Raw genomic sequence first — 18,726 nt, 5'->3', positions numbered from 1 at the left:
TAAAACTGAAAATTCTGGCTTTTTAAAGTACGATTTCATTATCAAGGAATTAAAAAAAAATACTAAAATAGAGCAGATAGTTAGTTATAGATAGTTTTTCAATCTGAGTCATATTTGTTGTTGTGTTTTCATTGAAAGAGCTAGAAGAGTGATTTAAAATGTGAAGTAAATTGGCAAGTTTTCAGTCTTTGATAATATCCCAGATTCAAAAAAAGCCCCCGATGAATTTGACTTTTCTTTTTCATAATAGAGATTTGTTTGTAGAAGGTGGAAATATTAATTTTTTAACTTTATGTTAATAACTTACGCAGTTATTGAGTCACAAACTGGCTGCCATGTACTCTGAAAATTTAGGCTTAGCGTAAGCATCAACTTCTAATTTCAATAACAAAGCAACAAACAGTTTTTAAACTTCTATATTTTGCATTTCCTCATAGATATGCATGATTTACCTAAATGAAAATTTTCATTGAAATCTGTGACATGTCAGCCACAGCTGATTTGCTCATTTCGCATGGAATGACCCTCAAGCATCCACGAAAAAAAGAGGGTTTATCTAAAAATCTAAGTCTCATAAATAAAAAAAAAAGAGATAAAAATCTAAAAATTTGGACTTTTGATTACCTCGAAGGGTACAATCGACGAGCCAAATTTCAAAGAAATACAAAAAGGTGATGAAAAAACTTGAGATCACTTGACATGGAATGACCCTTTTAGATTATTTATCTTTTATAAGGATATTCAAATGTCGAATCATATAGGGGTGTTTTTCTCTGTTAAAAGTTACATTTTCATATCATACTCTAATATGCCGTCAAACATATTCACTTGATTTTGTCGATTCTCGAGAACAAAAAACAGTAAAAAATAAATTATTGAATGAATAACTAGCACTAATTAATAAAAATATATTAATAACAGATACTTAATTAAATTAGCAGAAAGCAAAAGAGTTTATGCATTTACTTTTCTCATTATTCAAAGATGAAAAAAGCGAAGCAAATTCAGGTGTAAGAAGCACCAAGCCTGAAAGCCAAGAAAATTTTCACTTTAACATGCAATTACAAAAGTAAAAACATGATTACTACACTGTATTCATTAACAGCCATTAGTCTGCATCTATAGCCTTACAAAATATTGTAGATTAAAATCTAGTTTCCTAGTTCGTTTTAAGATTTTATTTATATTTCCTCAGTGTGTGATGGTGACATTGCTTGAATTCAGCAGTATGATCACCCATTAAACGTTCATTATACAAAGTACTAATTAAGTATGTTTTTAGCTTTCTCAAAGTCGAGAAAGATCTCTAGCTTTTGCAGTTTGTTATATCAGAGGTTCTCAAACTTCCTCGACTCGTGGCATCCTTAAAAGTGCACATTTTTTTTAAACATCGTTTAATAAGATTTCATTTTTTCACTCATTACAACTAAAATTGTGGTTCTCTTTGTTTGAAAATATTTTACTTCTAAAATACATAATCATAATCAATTGAAAGAAAAATGCATGAGCTATGGGAGGGGTCGGGACACCTCCCTTGTGTGTGCCACTGAAAACAAGACACTTAAGTACACAAATCTTAGAAACGAATCGGCAACAAAAAAATCAAACTTTAAACGGCATTTTTTAGTTTAAATTGCATTGGAAAATGTCAACACAGTTTCCTAAATACTTTGAAAACTCATGAAGAGGTTTTTAAACTTTGGAGACAGGACAGAAATAACACATTTCACCAACATTTTATTTTTAAAAGTAAAATTTAAATACAAGCTATGGCTGACATTGTCAATACTCTTTGTGAATATCTTTACTTATAATAAAGCAGAAAGTCTCTCTGTCGGGATCTCTGTCTGTCAGGATCTCTCACTGTCCGGATCTCTATCAGTCAGGATCTCTGTGACGCGCATAGCGCCTAGACCGTTCGGCCGATTTTCATGAAATTTGGCACAAAGTTAGTTTGTAGCATGGGAGTGTGTACCTCGAAGCGATTTTTCGAAACTTCGATGTGGTTCTTTTTCTATTCCAATTTTAAGAACAAAATTATCATAAGACGGACGAGTAAATTACGAAATTATCATAACGTGGAACCGTAACATGGGCACAAGCCAATTGGCGAGATACGAAATTATCAAAACGTGGAACCGTAACATGGGTACAAGCCAATTGACGAGAAAATTCACCATACATTATATGTAAATATACAGGCTAACCAAAAGACCTTTCAATTTGTCTATTACGGGCAAAGCCGTGTGGGTACCACTAGTTTCAAATAAAATATGTCATTAAAAATAAATATTTAATTGAAAGATATACCAATTAAGACGAAAAAGTTAACGAATTGAAAATATAACCCCCATACATTATTGATATATATATATATTCAATTATAATTTACTAAAAAGAAAACAAATTCTCCGTTCTAACGAAAAAGAGCATTAAGTAGGTTTTAGAACTTTAAATAGAAAATGAATAAGAAAACAAAAGCTATAATAAATAATCTTTTTTAAAATATTATAACCCCTCAATCATTTTTTTTACTCTAATGGAAAATAATTTGATTTATGGTAAATAATGCAAAAAATTATTAATTATTGTTAATTCTGGCATGTATTAGTTGACACGTTGAACAAATTTTAATTTTTTCCTATGCTTTTATCAAGAAAACTGAATAGAATTTGTAGAAACTTCCACTAAATGGTCAATTACTGGTAGTTCACCCTATTCAATTTCTCTTCTCATTTTATGCGTTTTAACTATAGTAAATATTAAACTGTCATAACGCCCGTCATTTAGAAATTTTCCGGGAGGGGAATGAGGCAAAGGCAGGCCCGTCATTTGGGCAATCGCCCCCCCCCCCCTCACCTCCCTTTTCGTTTATAATGGTGTCGTGCCCGATGCGGACAGTGCCTGGAGCGGACCAAGAAGAATCGTAGCTCAGGCGGACAAGGAAATGTCCAAATGGTAGTTGAGGAGGCAGAGCAGTAGGGGTTCCCTTGTCATGACAGTGATTGACACGGCACCTGTCTTCTTGCTCCTTAATCCTTCTTTTATTATAGTCCATTTAGCGAGAGCTGATAGTGGACGTAAACAAAGCAACGTGACAATTGGCGTTACCGCTGTCTGCTTGGCGCTGGGATGATTGAAAACAGCGCCAGAATTGAAATCAGATAAGCGAGATGTCCGCGCTTTCAATGCGAACAGCATTGCCAATCGGGCGAGTAAGTCATGAAAGTAGTAACCCTCTTTGTTTACTTCCTCTATCAGCTCTCGCTGAATTGAGTATAGTCCTAGCAGTGAAAGCCCCCAATGTTTGCTTATTACTCACACATCAATGAGCAGGTACGAGAAACCATTTCCACACTGCGCAAGATAAATCCTCCCACGTGGTCTCTATATTGTCACGCGAAGATAATTTTTCCAGCTATTTCTCATTTCTTTCTTTTTTTTAAATCTAGAATTAAAACTAACTTTAAATGATTTTGCTCCATTGACGTACCATTCCTGAGGGGGCACATCCCAAAAGAATAAAATTAATTAACAATCCCATTAAATATTTTAACTTCTTTTCTCCGTAACACATAAGTAACTACGAGTATTTCCAGAAAAATAAAGGAAGAAAAAAATAATAAAGCCAGCGCACACGTAATCGTTATATGTCGCGGAGTTTTTCTTTTTCTAGTAGATTAAATAAATGTTACGTCCGCCATTTTGAAATCGTGGACACACGTGCTACCTATTCTTAAGGCCTGGACTCCACATGCGCGGAAAACCGACTGAAACCGAATGCGGAATCGGAAAAACAGGTTTTTTTTCCGATTCTGCCCGACGGAAACGCGACTGAATCGAGAGTAGAAAAATTTCAACTTTTCTGCTTCCGCCAGCGGATTCCGCATTCTAACAGCCAATAGGAGCTCGACTTCAGATTGTAAACATTAGCAATGGCGGCCACCGAAGTTGAACGTATGCTGTATCATCAATTTTTTTAATGGAAGAATTAAAGAAATATTTTTGCTGTTATTAACAACGAGAAGAAAGTAGCGATAAGATGCGCTATCCTTGGGACAAAATGTGGCATTTGCGGTAAGTGGAATTTTTGTTGAACTCTTATCATAACTTTGTAATGTACTGAATGTGTGCATAGTTTCATTTAATTGTATCAAACATTCACTTTTCGCAGCTCCAGAAGCACAGAAAAAGGAGGTGAAAAGAAAAAAACAATAGAAAGAAACTTTATCAGATGAATTGGTGGATGATGAATTTAATACTGAACTGGATTTATACTTCTACGAAAGTACAAGGTTAGTTCTTTCATTTTGGATTTTGAAGAATCCTACCCTCCTTTTTGCTTAATACATGTATTGATAGCCGTTTGTTTGATCATTCTTTTTGTTTATTTGAGTTTAAATCATGTAATGACACCATAGTTTTGATATTTTACCTTTATGAAAAGTTCATATTCTGTACTCGATCACCGTAATGTAGTACAATACTGCTTACCTTCTAATTGTTGCGTTAGGTAGGTCATACTTTGTTATGGTGTATTTTGTTAGAATATTGATAAAGCCAGAGGATAACAAACTTTTTCTCACCACTCTGAAATCATTATTTATTGTATTGTATTACAATATGTATATTTGTTTGTACAGAGTTTGACAGATAAAACATATTTGCTAATTTGCATGATTTTGTAGTAAAAACTTGGAAAGTGTGTAAATATAAGGTTTTCACTTAATATTTATTTATTGAAATAAACACAAAAAGTAAAACTTTTAGATCTAGAAAAAAAAAAATTTAAGTACAAGGCACGTCTATTTCTCATAGTTTATGGTTAAATTCAGTGGCATTCTGATAGATTTTGTTTTTAAGAAGTTTGACAAGATTTTTTTAGTCACTTGTGCGATAAATCCTGGGTGATAACCAGTGGTGTTCCCATAGGGCACAAGAGCGCCCATGTAGGGGGGTAAGGGGGCCCAACCCCCCTCCTCTTTGAAATTAGATTTTCCTTGCTTTTAGTACTTTTTTCTTTGCAAAAATGTGAAAACGTTTCTTCTCCAGCCATTAATGAATAAGTTATAAAAAACATCAAATTTTAATAACTCTAACCTGCACTAAAATCAGTTTCCATGGGGTAAATGTCCTGCTAAATCATGGAGAAAATATTTGACCCCCCCCCCCCCCTGCAATTTTGCATATGGGCGCTCTCGATAGGGTATACTCCATATACGCCGTATGCTCTCGAACATTTTTTTACAAAAATAACGTATACCCTCAAACTTCAAAAATTTTCACATTATGATTTATTATGTATATGATCACATACATTTATTGTGCGTAATGGATTACTGGCAGTATACCCTAAGAAAAAATGATGGGAACATCACTGATGATACCAGTGCCCAGGATTTGTCATATTCCTGAATGAGGTCATTTAAAGGATGTTTCTTTCTTGTTAGTTTTTTTTCTTGAAGTAAAGCATTTGAAGTCAGATGAGATATTATGTACTCAGAGTCACCGAAAACCAAGGCAGGATCCTAGTTTGAGCGACCCCCAACTCCTTATAAAATTTATTAACCACACGACCATGATTCTAAGCTGGGCCACTTGTTTCCGACTGGGTTGAGATGGCCTCTTGTCAGACCTATGAATACTTTACATTTTGTCCATCATAGATGTTCGTTTTTTTTTTTTTTTTTGAACGGTTACAAATTGCTTATTAAGCTCCCTTGACCAAGGTTGATGTTGCACTGATTTTTCAGATTATCATGACAACGAGAATAAGTCTAGCTCATTTCATACTTTATTAGGTAAACAATTTTTTGTCGCCACAATTTGTCATTACAAATTGTTTTCATTCATACAAAGCTAAACTTAAGATTTTTGGACCTGAGCCTCTACAAACTCAAGCGGGACCAAACCTGGGTGGTGAGTTCTATATGCCCTACACACGCACACAGACATGCCTACACACATTCACGTTTGCACACATAAACATTTGCACACATACACGCCTGCACACACACATCTACGCACACACGTCTATTCACACACATGCCTACACACATAAAAGTCTACATACACACACACTTGTGATTGCAAAAAATATTTTTTGAATTCAAGATGTCAAAAATTAAGTGTGCCTTCATTTTTTTTCCCTGCCCTCAAACCTGTGCACCTTCGTTTTATTTATTTATTTTTTAGCGCCTTTTTGGTAGTCAAGGTTCGCCCCTTCTTGGTAGACCCAGCATAAGCGTGCACATGGGGGTCACCAGGGGTACCTTGGTACCCCCGTTAGCACATAGAAATGAAAGGTAATGTAAAAGTGGTTAAAATTTTATATTTTAAGGCACATTAATTTCTTGCCTCATACGCTTTAAAAATGCTTTTTTACTCAAAATATTTAAAAATTTTCCTTAAGCGAACAAGTGTGGGAGCTTTTACAAATGCAATTTCAACTTCTTGGTACAGTGGTACCCCCATTTCTGAAGCCCTCCGCACGCCTATGAGACCCTGTCCGCCCCTGCTCATGAGTTCGTGCTCATTTTTGAAAGCCCGAACCCGGTTGATATTTCTCATATCAGAATTCGAGTCCGAAGAAAACTTCTTGCATCAAAAACTTAACCCGTGAGTGCCCAACATTTGAATTTTTTTGTTTTTAAAACTTTTAATGAAGAATATTTTAATAAAAAATTCTTGAAATGCTCCACTTCAGTTGCATTACTATTTCATACTTTGTAACAGTAATTCAAAACATACTATAAATATCTGTTAATTTTCTGTTTTAATTTTTGTTAACTTTACACATGAGGCAGAGGCACTGCAAAAGGAGGGGGGGGGGTTCAGGGTAAAGACATATCTCAAAGGCCTTGGTTAGGAAATTTTTGTAGATCCTTAAACAGCAGTTTTTATGCATTTAAGGACTGTTTCGACAAAAAAAAAAAAAAATCCCTCTGGCAGGAATTCTGACAATGCTAGTGATGTGAGGCAAATATCAATTCAAACATTTAAAGAAGTAAAAAGGATTAAAGTCATTAAAAGAAACTATTATCACGTTCTTCAAATTCCAACTGATTAAAATGCTATTTTTCACAACATATAATTATTTCTGTTTACTTTGTATTTGTATGGAGATTGACGATTGAATATTTCACTATGAGTTCAAGCCTAAATCTGTATTACATTCTAGAGCCCAAGCCTGGCCTAAGCCAAGCTCATCTCTATTATTACTTTAAACACATGCCTTCACCAGGGGGTGCCCACCGAGGGGCACCCCTTTCATGGCGCAGACTGCGCCATTGAAGTTTTTAGGGGGATTTGAGGGGTATTTTTCTCATTTGGGGGGCTCATGTTTTTGGGGGTCTTTGCAAAATGGGGGGGGAGGTGCCTTTGCCCTTCGCGGGTGGGCACTCCTGCCTACACACAGGCAAGCCTGCATACACACATGCCTACACATACGCAGCACACACACACAGGATTGCGGAAACCATAATTTAAATACATGATGTCAAAATTAAAAATATTATCATGCAAAATTATATGTACGTGTATGAATTAGAAATTTAAAATTATTTTTTAATGCAAATTTTATTTCAAGAGTTAGCATTTAGTTCCTTCTGTGCCCTCCCCCTCCCCTTTCTAAAAGTGAGGGGTTGAGTATTTCCCAACTTCTGAATCATATGCTCTTTCTCGTGGGCAGAACTCCAACCACCTAGGCGCTGTTTTGTTCAATGTCACAAATTAAAAACTACAATTAGTCACAATATCAAAATTTGTAGTTAAACAAACAAATTGGTTTCTGGAAAACAAAAGCAATTATAATGTAAGCATCAAGTAGCAAAAGCAATAATTCTAGGTTTTTAATTTCCCCCTTTTTTCTACAAAATTTTATAGTTGAAAATTTCATTTGCATTCTGGCCTGTGTGAATCATTTTCATATGCGGTGCGACCCTCTGGTAAAAAGTGGGTAGGTTGGTGCTACTGATCTGAGGCTGTTTAAAAATCACTGTGAAGAAGAATATATTTTTATACTTGTGCATTATTGCAACATTTGCTGCCTTATATTACAATGCTAGCCGCCTGCGGTGGGTGGATGTACGTCTCCATTTCCTTAAAGTACACCCTCGATGGTGTCATTAAGGAAATTTGCCCCTTATTGTCTACGGCCTCTTAAGTTAGCGAAAACTTCATATAAATATCTTTCTCAATCCACCATTGTTCAAACCAGGCATTAATGGCGAGCAGCCATCCACTTAAGACCCCTTTTGGTAGAGCTTTGGTGCTCACCCAAGTTGAGAAAACAAATACTCTCATCAACACAGGGTTTCCAGAAGGTATGATTGAAGAGATTGACGTCCGTGTTCACTAATGGTGATTGGGGCACATTTAATGTTTTCATAGTCAATGTCCCCCCAAGTTCCTATTCCAAATCCTTTCCTCTGGGGCTGCTGGATCAGGGGTTGCTCGGCTCCTGCTCTGGATACAAAATCAGAGCTCTCTTCAGAACCCTATCCTACCGGTTAACTGTTTTTCTTTGTATTGTTTAGGAAATCCGAATAGCCTATATTATTATTAGAAAATAATTTGAAACTTGAATATCAAGTGTTTAGTGCCTCAAAGCAGTTGATGATGAATATTTTGAGTACAAAATAGATGATATGATTGGCAGATTTATATATAAGTACTAATTAATAAATCATTTAAGAGAACAAGATCATTAAAGGAAAATAGTTTAACTGAGCATTTTCTATAATATAGCTCTTATTAATGTTTGTGTATGTGACACCGTCCAAAAAGATTTTTGCTTCTTCAAAACTATCTTTCAAAGAAATGATTGTTCAAATCAAGAAGTATTAAAAACTATCTACTTTGATCAACAAAGCAACTAAACCTAAATTACACGACAAAAATGAGCTTTGTAACCAATTATTAAAAACTTAAATTAGTAAGTATGTTAAGTATATTCTTATTATAGTTTGTTCAGTTGAATCAAATTTCAAACATTATACAAATAATCTGAAAACTAACCCTCTATTAAAAATTAGATTCAAATGAGAATTTAAGCTTTTTTCAACATCCCTTGAACTGCAATGATTGTCTCTACTGCTCACTACTCAGTTATATACTTATGTGTTGTGCTGCATATTAGTTTCTTTCCTTCTTTCTCTTTTTTTTTTAATTATTGTCACTATGAAGACCCCAGCCCTATTCAATAATCACCTCAGATTAAAAACAGGAGGGTGTTGTTCCTGAGAAAGTGTGAGGCCTCAAAAAAGAGGAAAAGATTAACTTTGGCCTTTATGAATGACCACCTCCATAATAAAAGCATAGCTCTTTGACGGGGATAAACTCTTATAAACTGGTTGTGTGTCTGTGTATACATATGTTGTACCTTTGCTTTGAAGCTAGGAAAAAGTTTACCCCAAAAGAAAATTTTCTGTTTGTACCATTGATCCTGCCAAGGATCTACATCAGGCTCTACTGCTGCAGTTACCTGATTTGTGTGTAAACAAATTTATTTTATATTTCAGATCGAGCAAACACATTAAAGAAGGATTGGCGGATTAATGCTGATGCAGGAATGACTTAAGTAGAACTGCCATTTTGCTGTCAAGAAAGCAAAGGAGAATGTTTAGTTAAAGATGATCCCATTTCAAGAATTTTCTAGTTAAATCTAAATTCCTTTCAGGGAGAAAAAAAATATTAAAGCAATGTCTGACCTTGAACTTTTAATACAGCAGAATAAATTGAGTTAAAATATGTAAATAAGTGGAGCATGTTAAATAAAAAAATTGTGTTATTTTGATTCACTGATGTGTGAAGTATTAGTGAGCTTTGTAAAAATGCAAGCTTTGAATGCTTTTGATTAGAATTAAAAATATTTAAATAAATTAAACATAATGAGATTTAGTGAACAATGAAACATTCAGAACAATATGTTAAAATTTATAACACAAAATATTTTTTGCCAGTAATGATTATATAATAAGGTTGTGGGTGAAGTGGTTTGAATTTAAAAAAAAATCAAACTTTTTGGGGTCTAAAATTAAGATTTAATAAATGTTTTCGTTCTCCGTTTGATTTTATGAGTTTTGCTAACAAATTTCTTAGAACATTTAATTCAAATAAAATGTTAACAAAACGCTCTATAAAACCAGCAAAATGCTAGTATCTTTTGTTACTATGTTATATCTTAACATCAATGAAATATGAATGGATAATATCAACAGTTGAAGTGTAATTAGCTATTCAACCAACTGTGGTTTTCCTGAAAATCTAGGCATTATATATATTTTTTTACTTTAGTTTGTTACATTCTTATATATTATTTATAAAATCCCCCCCCCCCCTCTTCAGGCACATAAACTTCTTTAGGAAGATAAAACACCAAAATTTCACTATTTTTGGCTGATTCTTGTAGTTAAAATTCCATATTGCTCTCTTAGAAAAACAATAGCTTTCCTTAACGAAATATTAAGTCAAATTAAAATATTGAAATATGAATGAATAATTGAAATTATTATTGTTTATTATCCAAAAAGGGGAAGAAATAATATACGTCGTGTGTAATCTTAATTTTTCATGATTTTCAATTTTTCTTACTGAATACCACACTGTATGGTTTTGTTTGGAGATTTATTCAAGTAAAAATTTATTCATTCACCTTGTTTTTTTTTTTTTTTTCTCTCTTTTGGCTCCAGCAATGTCAAATTCACGAAATCTAAGCTCATCATAAAAACATCTACAGTGGATCGTTCATGAATGGGTAGAATTCACCTTCAGCTCTCTTATCAAAGTAGCTTGAAAGCCTAGTTTTTTCCCGTTCTTGCAGTATCTTCCTCAGTCACTTAGAATTAGTGATGTGGATCGGGTAAATACCCAGCGGGTAGGTAAATATTTTTTAGGTATTTACCCGGGTATTTACCCAAGGCCTGGGTAAATACCCAAAAACTGGGTATTTTACAAAAATTGCAAAGAAGTGAATGGGATTTTTTAAAAAAATCTAAATGTGAAATAATTGGTAAAACTGATAGATACATATATGTATTACACAGTTTATAATATTTTTTTATTGAAAGACTTGATGAAATCATGAAAGAAACATATGGTGAACCAAAGAATCTTTCTTTTCAATGTCATAATTGGAGAAGTATAAGCAATTCATTATGAACTTCAGGATTTCAAAATCACAATCTAGGTTAGTCAATCATACAAAAAATGAAAAAAAAAGGAAGCATGAAGGATGTTTGGCAGAATAAACTGAGAAGTTATTAAGACTATCGTGTTATTTATTTTATTGATATTTAAGTGATAACATGGAAAATATAGAAACAGTTTTCACATTAATAAGCAAAAAAAAAGCAAAATATTCTTTTCTGTTGCCTTGCTCATTTGCATTTGCTCCCCTGTAGGGTGGGAAGGTAAATATTTTTTTGGGTGTTTTTCCGAAGGCAGGGTAAATCCCCTAATAATTGCGCATTTTGCAAAAAAAATTTAGGTGGTATTAAAAGGTGACTATTTTCTTTTTTAAACATAGATCCTAAAATAAAAGATTAAAAATTTTAAATGTTTATGTATATTATGTGTGTGTGTGTATATATATATGTGTGTGTGTGATACAGAATACACCTGAACAATTGAACTAAGTTTGGAGGAAATTTCTGCAAAAGATATACGTAAATAAATAGTAATAATAAATTGAGCGATATTTCGTCATGCAGGGACATATTACTGCGTTATAAAAGACCAGGATCTTAAAAAATTGATGTTTGCTTTTTTTGTAACCAGTTAATCTTTTTACTTTTTGTAGAATGGCTTTTTATATCTGAAATTTGGCTATCGACATTGATCAGGCATATCCAACACATTTAATGTGAATATCATATTAGATTGCTAAGCTGTTTCACACAATAATTCTTTAAATATGTGATCAAAATACAATTTTTGGGCAAAAATTTATTGTTTTGTATATTGTTGGTTGTATGCAGAAAAGTATTTTAGTTGAATATAAATTTTTGAAATAAATACCCGGGTATTTACCCATTTTGGGTATTTACCCGGGTATATACCCTGGGTATTTACCCCTAAAAATAAATACCCGGGTATTTTACATCACTACTTAGAATGCTTTTGTTTTTTTTCTCCCACTTTTTTTTATTCTATTCTATTTTATTTATTTATTTTTAATTGTAGTGGTCAAATTTAAAAAAATTAATTCGCCACGGCGATCTCTTCGTCTTGATCATCCATTTTTCCCGCTGATACCAAAACAAAAAGCTGAACGTCCAGAAGCCACCTGCAGATGGCGCTCTGGAATTCCGCTCTAGAATACCGCGTTGTCTTTTCTGCTCTCAAAACCACCCGTTGCGCGGAAATACGACTGAATCGGAAATTCCGTTTATGCCGACGCTTTCGGTTTTCCGCGCATGTGGAGCCCAGGCCTAATTTTCACTCACCTGTTTATGAGTGGGCAACCCCTTAAGACGCCAAGAAATCGCCAACTTCATTTTCAAAGGAAAAACAGTTTTGTATTCTCAAACCCCTTTCGCTGCGGGAGGTATGGATGGAGTGTATCGGCTAACAATAAGCGCTTTGTTAGCTCCCCCTATTCCCCTGGGTCTGAGGAAGAAATTGGAGTCCACCGTACAAGCACAAGGCATATTTCAATAAAATCAATTTGGTTTGATATAGGAATAATACTGGAGTCGGAGATCAGTGTTAAAGAATGCATAAAACTCACTTCATTCACCGATTTTGAAATCAAGCGTAGATTACATCGTGATTCGCAATTTCTTCTTTATTAAATAAGTGAATATCGTCACCTCAGAGCAACAGTAAGATTCCTTACTGTTATTTCTGGGATTAGATATGTAACTTGCTCTGAGACGACGATATGTATTTAGAAGAATCATTTCAATAAAGCAAGTTGAAATTATGGATTTTTTTTTGAGCAATTACATTGCTTATTGTTCTCATTTGACTGTTTTGAATTCCTATGATTTTATTTTCCCCCTGCCTCCCTCTGCAGCACCACCGTCGACCGGCCCCTCCTCATGCTGGTCCTCTTGCGAAAATCGTCTCCAGGTTGCGTCTGTATCCTACACACACACATACACACACCTACATACACACACACACACACTCGTGATTCCGAAAAACATAATTTGAATTCCCAGGTGTCAAAATTAAAATTTGTTTTTATTTTTATTATTATTTTTTTAAGCAGTTTACAAGAGATACACTGTAAAAAAATTCCGAAACGTTACTGGGTATTTCCGTGTCACGTTTTAATGGTTTTTTCCACTTCCTGGAAAAATTAAGTATTCTTGGCAAAAAGTTTCCTGAATTGCTACAAGTCGCAAGAATGTAGACTTTTCACTGTTGTGAAAAATATTTTTAGCTCCCAGTTTAAAGATTAATTGAGCGCATTTATAAAGTGTATCGGCTGTACTTCACGTACGGTCCGCCAATGCTAGGGAAACTCCCAAAGAGAGCGAAAAAGTGTGGACTGCATTGCTTTGCAAGATTTGCAAGTAAGTAAAATTCTCGTTACTTGCAATTCTGGCATAGCTTTGGCCATGTTTGCAATAATGCTCTTTTAACTTCCTTGATAAATCAGAATCATGCCAAGATATTATTCCTACGGACACGACTGGTTTTAAACGGGAAGATTTCTGAATTTTTCAGGAGGCTTCCAGGATAATATCAGGAAGGTTACTGAATTTTAGCGGAGAAAGTTCCTGGAATTTGCAAGATATGTTACTAGCAAATATTGGGCACATCAGCGGCCAATTATTTTCCAGGAACGTTCCTGAATCGTTTTTACAGTGTATAATTAAGCATACCACATGGCAAAACCATAATATTAATGGAAGCGGCACGTAGTACTAAAATGTAATCCTATTTGCATCATGGTCTCACGAGGAAAAACAGTAACAGCTACGAAATTCGCGAAAAAGTAGTTTCTAAATATTCCAAAGAAAATAAAACTTAAACAGCGAAGTTATATTTTTAAAATTAATTTTCTACAGTTAAATAAAACCCAACGTCTTTTGAATGCGGTACGCTGGTGTGGGGGGAATGGGGGTGGGGAGGGTTGGGGTACTACATTCTCTCGTGGGGCCTCAACATGAAGCTATAGATCTGTGGTCTGTTTCAATAAATTCTTGTTTTAATCATTATGCTGCCTTGCTGAGCACAAAAGTCGTATCTGCACTTTTTATTAAAACTGAGTTACGTTCACCAGGTGGTTCTTTGTCACATATTTCACCTAAATACAATGTTTCATGGTCATTTGTCAATGGGAAATATTTTTCAAAGAATTCTGAAAAAGTTGCATTTGAATCAAATACACGGAGGCGTAAGACTTAAAAAGACAAATGTTTCTAATACCGCGCGTTATTGTAACATTTTGATGAAATTATATACGGCGAAGTAAGCAATTGAATTAAAAAGCTGAAACAGATAATTTACTTCCACTTTCGAAGTAAATTATTATGTAACATTTCAGTACTTCAAGATCAACTAGCTTTATGGGTTCTTCTAAAAATAAATCAATAAATAAATAAAACAAATTAAAAAAAAACCATTTTAACAGAACTTCATGTAAGCAATTTTCTTTTTCGTTCAAAGAAACAAATTGCGTAGGTGGAAGGGGGCACTTTTTACTCTTCTAGTCCCTTGCAGGAACTATTTCTGTTCTGCCCCGACTAGAATTCAAGAATCAATTTAACGACAAATAGTTAATGTGATGGTCTCTTTGAGATCACAACTTGCGCTCCCTCTCAAACAGAACCTTGGCTACGACACGGCAAACTATTGACCAAAAACTAAGGATTCCCCGAAAAAAGTTAGCGGGAAAAAGTTAAAAGGATTCCACTGACTGATCAAAGAAATTAAGAAACACACTGTTCTATAGGATCGCTACCAACAAGTTAAGAAACTAAATAAGATGTATTACATAACGTAAATATTCAATTGCACCCCTAATGCAACAGAGTCGTAATTCGAAGAAAATGAAAATATCAGTGAATTTGGAATTTAATATATTTTAGCTTGTTCGTGAGTTTTTCATGATATCTTTATCTGCATTTTTTCTTCATCTGTTAACCAATTTATTTCTTAACCTTCTCCAGCCAATGTCACGTAACGTAACATATTAAAGGAGAGAGCAGTAACAGGCCACTTTTTATAAGAAACGCGATACAGCTCCTATAATAACTCAATGTGAAACTCAACTGTTATTACAAGACTCAATTTCTTTTTTTTTTCTTTCTTTTTTCCAATAAAAAAACAAATATTTGGATTCTTATCAGAATCTAAATTACATTTGAAAAAGTATATGTATTTTGAGTGGGACAGCTGTCGTACATAAAAAATAATTATTATACATAGATAAAATTATACTTTATTAAAATGGCATTGCAATTGGTCTCGTAGAGGTTATTTGGTAAAAAGGCAAACTCTTCAAAACGTAATTTTTAGAACTTTTTTGTGATTCCTGAAATATTGTAAAATCTGAAGCTGTCCCTTTCTGGAACGGAGGTCATGAATTATAATGCAACAATACTTTCCCTTACTTATAATGATTCAAAAAATTGCAGGAACTTTTTATTCTGATTTATATTAGGTACTTTTCAAAACAGATTTTTTTTTTTTTTTTTGTTATTGAAATGCATAATGCTTCATTCTTGTAAATACTTCCATTGAAACTGCATTAGAAGATACTAATTGTTAACTTTAAACATTTTCTAAATTTTAACAAGAAAATAGAGTGTGCGACATACTAAATCCAAATACGCATCAGCATTATTTTGTTTTACTGATGCAAATAAGATTTTTCTTTCCTTGTAACTTTTTATTTTTTATTTTTAGGAACTAGATCTCTCTCTACGATATAAGATAGAGTTTTTGAGTTAAAGTACCTCATTAATATAACTCTGAAACATAATTAATTAAAATGTAGGCCTGAATTTTCGGGGGAGAAATTAATAAGAGCTTCTACTTCCATTTTTTTCCCTCCTTAAACTGCATTAAAAGACAATTAGAAACATTTTAGCAATATACACGTACATGGTATAGTTTCTGCTCAAGTGTATATTGTTTTAACACTTTTCATAGCAATTATTCAGCGAGTACTAAGCAGTAAGTTACAGTCGTGAAGCTCTCGCTGAACATAACCATCTGAAAAGACTAAAATTGCTTAGTAATTTCCGTCTTTTCAACTTCAATTTGTATTTTCATTTGAATATTTGTGCGTTGGAGGAGTGGGGGGGGGGGGGGCAATAGGCTTAAAATGGTACTTGAAATGATTTACCCTCAATTTATGGCTAAATCCCTATTCTGCTCTTTCAATATTAAAATTTCAGATGTATACTATTTCGATGTGTTAAATAACTGCATTATATATATCGCATATTTTAGTCCCTTAATTTCGATACTAAATTCTTACCCTACGGAAATAGATCAGAAGCTGTTCTTAAAAGACAAGCAAATATTTGCCTATCCCTTAACCAACCTTCTGAAAACATTTCATGCGTGTGAATCGAGTTAGTAAACCAAGAAAAAATCAAACATTTTACGTTGTTTTGATTCTTTAATTCCCTTAAATGAAACAAATCTATTTTTGCATCCAGTAAGTGCAAATCCAATTTTGTCCCATTTATGCAGTCTTTGATGCACATTTGTAAAACACTGAAACGAATTGCATTCAAATGAGAATATAATCTTTCACAAATTAATGAATTGTGATAATTTTAAAATAACGAAAAAACGTGTCAGAAATAAAATCCCACGCAAAATAACGAAAAATAGCTCGGTAATTTTTTATGATACAAGTACACTGCCAGCATGGAAGAATTTCGTTTGAGATAGAGAGGAGATCTTAATAAGAAAACCCATTATATGTGCAGCAGAGAGGACATAAGAATGTATTCTCTCCAGGGGTTAAAATTTTATCTATTCGTTTTCAGTTGTGAGCAGCCAACAAAAGAGGGAATGCTGAGCAAGAAGACAGGTGGACTATCATGACGAGGGAACTCCTACTGATGGGCCGCCTCGTGGACATTTCCTTGTCCGCCTGAGCTACGATTCTTCTTGGTCCGCTTCAGGCACTGTCCGCATCGGGCACGTAACCAACATAATATGGAACCCTCGATAACTCGAGGTCCCAAGAAACCATCTAAAACGTTCGAGTTATTGGTCGTTCGAGTTATGGGAAGTTTCCACAACAGTCTCAAGAGTTTGGGAACCAATGAAAACTTCGAGATAAAGGAATATTCGAGTTATAAATTTTGAGCTATCGAGATCCGACTGTAATTGTGCATTCCTGCATGTATTTTTTTGCTTCCCCCCCCCCTTTCAGTACATTTTAATGTACTGAATACATACCCTCCCTCGTCCCTCACCCTAGAAATTTTTCAAATGACGAGACTGGGCAAAGGTTTAAGGCAATTACTTTTCATTTTTCTTATTAAACTTCTTCAAATTGCCCCATTTTAACAAAATTTTTAGTTTGATTTCTGTTCTCAAAATTTTGCTTTTTGTAATGCCACTACAAACAATATGAACACGAATGCTGGCAGATATTAAAAAAAATATTGTATGAATTTCTTTAATGACGTTTCGGGCAAATGCTCTATGGAAATTAAAAGGAATCGCAAAAACCACGCCCACTTATAAGTCAACTCATTAATTGCTCAAAGCCAAGAGGGCGCAATTGCCCCCTCCTGACGCCCCCTCCCGTAAAGACCAGTCTTGACTCTGATCCAACTTAAAAGTAGAAAATGTTATTTTTTTAAATCTTTCTTCTTATTAAAGGATAACAAAATAGAACGCTTTTAGTACTCTGTTTAAAATCTAGATGGCAGCACCATGGTCTTTCCGCCATATAGTTTCGATCTCTCTTTTTCGCTTCTTCCTTTTCTTCTTCTCGGCTTCCCCTTCCGTTGAGGTATCTCGGTGAAAATACGCGCACAAATTCTTGGCGTAGGAAAAAAAAAAGAAATGAATGAACAAATTATCTAGAATTAATCTTCAAATCACGCAATTGAAACTGAATTTTTAGTCTGATATCTGTTCTCAAAATTTTGCTTTTGTAAAGTCACTGCGAACAATATGAGCACGAATGCTGGCAGATATTAAAAAAATATTGTAAGATTTTTTTTTCTGTAATATCTTTCGACTTTAAGCGAACAAAATCAAGAAAAACGCACACACACACACACACAAATCGAAAAAAAAAAATTAAAACATGTGAATTGTGATTAAAAAAGGCACAGAATAATCACTTAAAGAAAATGGATGATTTTCTTCGGTTGTTTTCAAGTATTATAATATATTAAATGATTCAAAATTAATAGATCACCGATTTTCAGCTCAGCATAAAAATGCTCATCCCCCCTCCTCCCCTTCAAATATAGAGTGGGGATTTCTTGTTTGAATAAGAAAAATCGAGAGTAAAAAAACTCCATCAATATTGGTTTTGAAAAGTTCAGTTTTTTCCGACACACACTCTGTAGAAACAAATAATATTTACCTCCCCCGGCTCTAGCAACGCCAGCTGCGCCACGTGACATCCAGCGACCAATGAAAAGCCGGCGAAACGCTTTCTCCTATCGTTTCTTCTGTTTGGTGAGCCGCGGAGAGACGAGAACGAACGAAAGTCCAGCTCTCTCCCCCCCCCCTTCTTTTCTAGAACGACCCCCCTCCGCCCGCTTAGCCCGAGAGTGCTTAGAA

General features: G+C 34.3%; 1 long non-coding RNA gene across 1 annotated transcript; it reads left to right on the top strand.

Annotated features, from left to right (window-relative positions):
- Nucleotides 1-3,914: 3,914 nt before the first annotated feature.
- LOC129231874 (uncharacterized) lies at nt 3,915-9,613 on the top strand. Its single transcript, XR_008581310.1, has 3 exons — nt 3,915-4,077; nt 4,175-4,295; nt 9,522-9,613. It is a non-coding gene; the product is annotated as an uncharacterized LOC129231874 (long non-coding RNA).
- The last annotated feature ends 9,113 nt before the right edge of the window (nt 9,614-18,726 follow it).

The sequence above is a fragment of the Uloborus diversus genome, chromosome 10, assembly GCF_026930045.1.
Source record: "Uloborus diversus isolate 005 chromosome 10, Udiv.v.3.1, whole genome shotgun sequence".
Taxonomy (NCBI): Eukaryota; Metazoa; Arthropoda; class Arachnida; order Araneae; family Uloboridae; genus Uloborus; species Uloborus diversus.
This window is presented reverse-complemented; position numbering and strand designations above follow the sequence as displayed.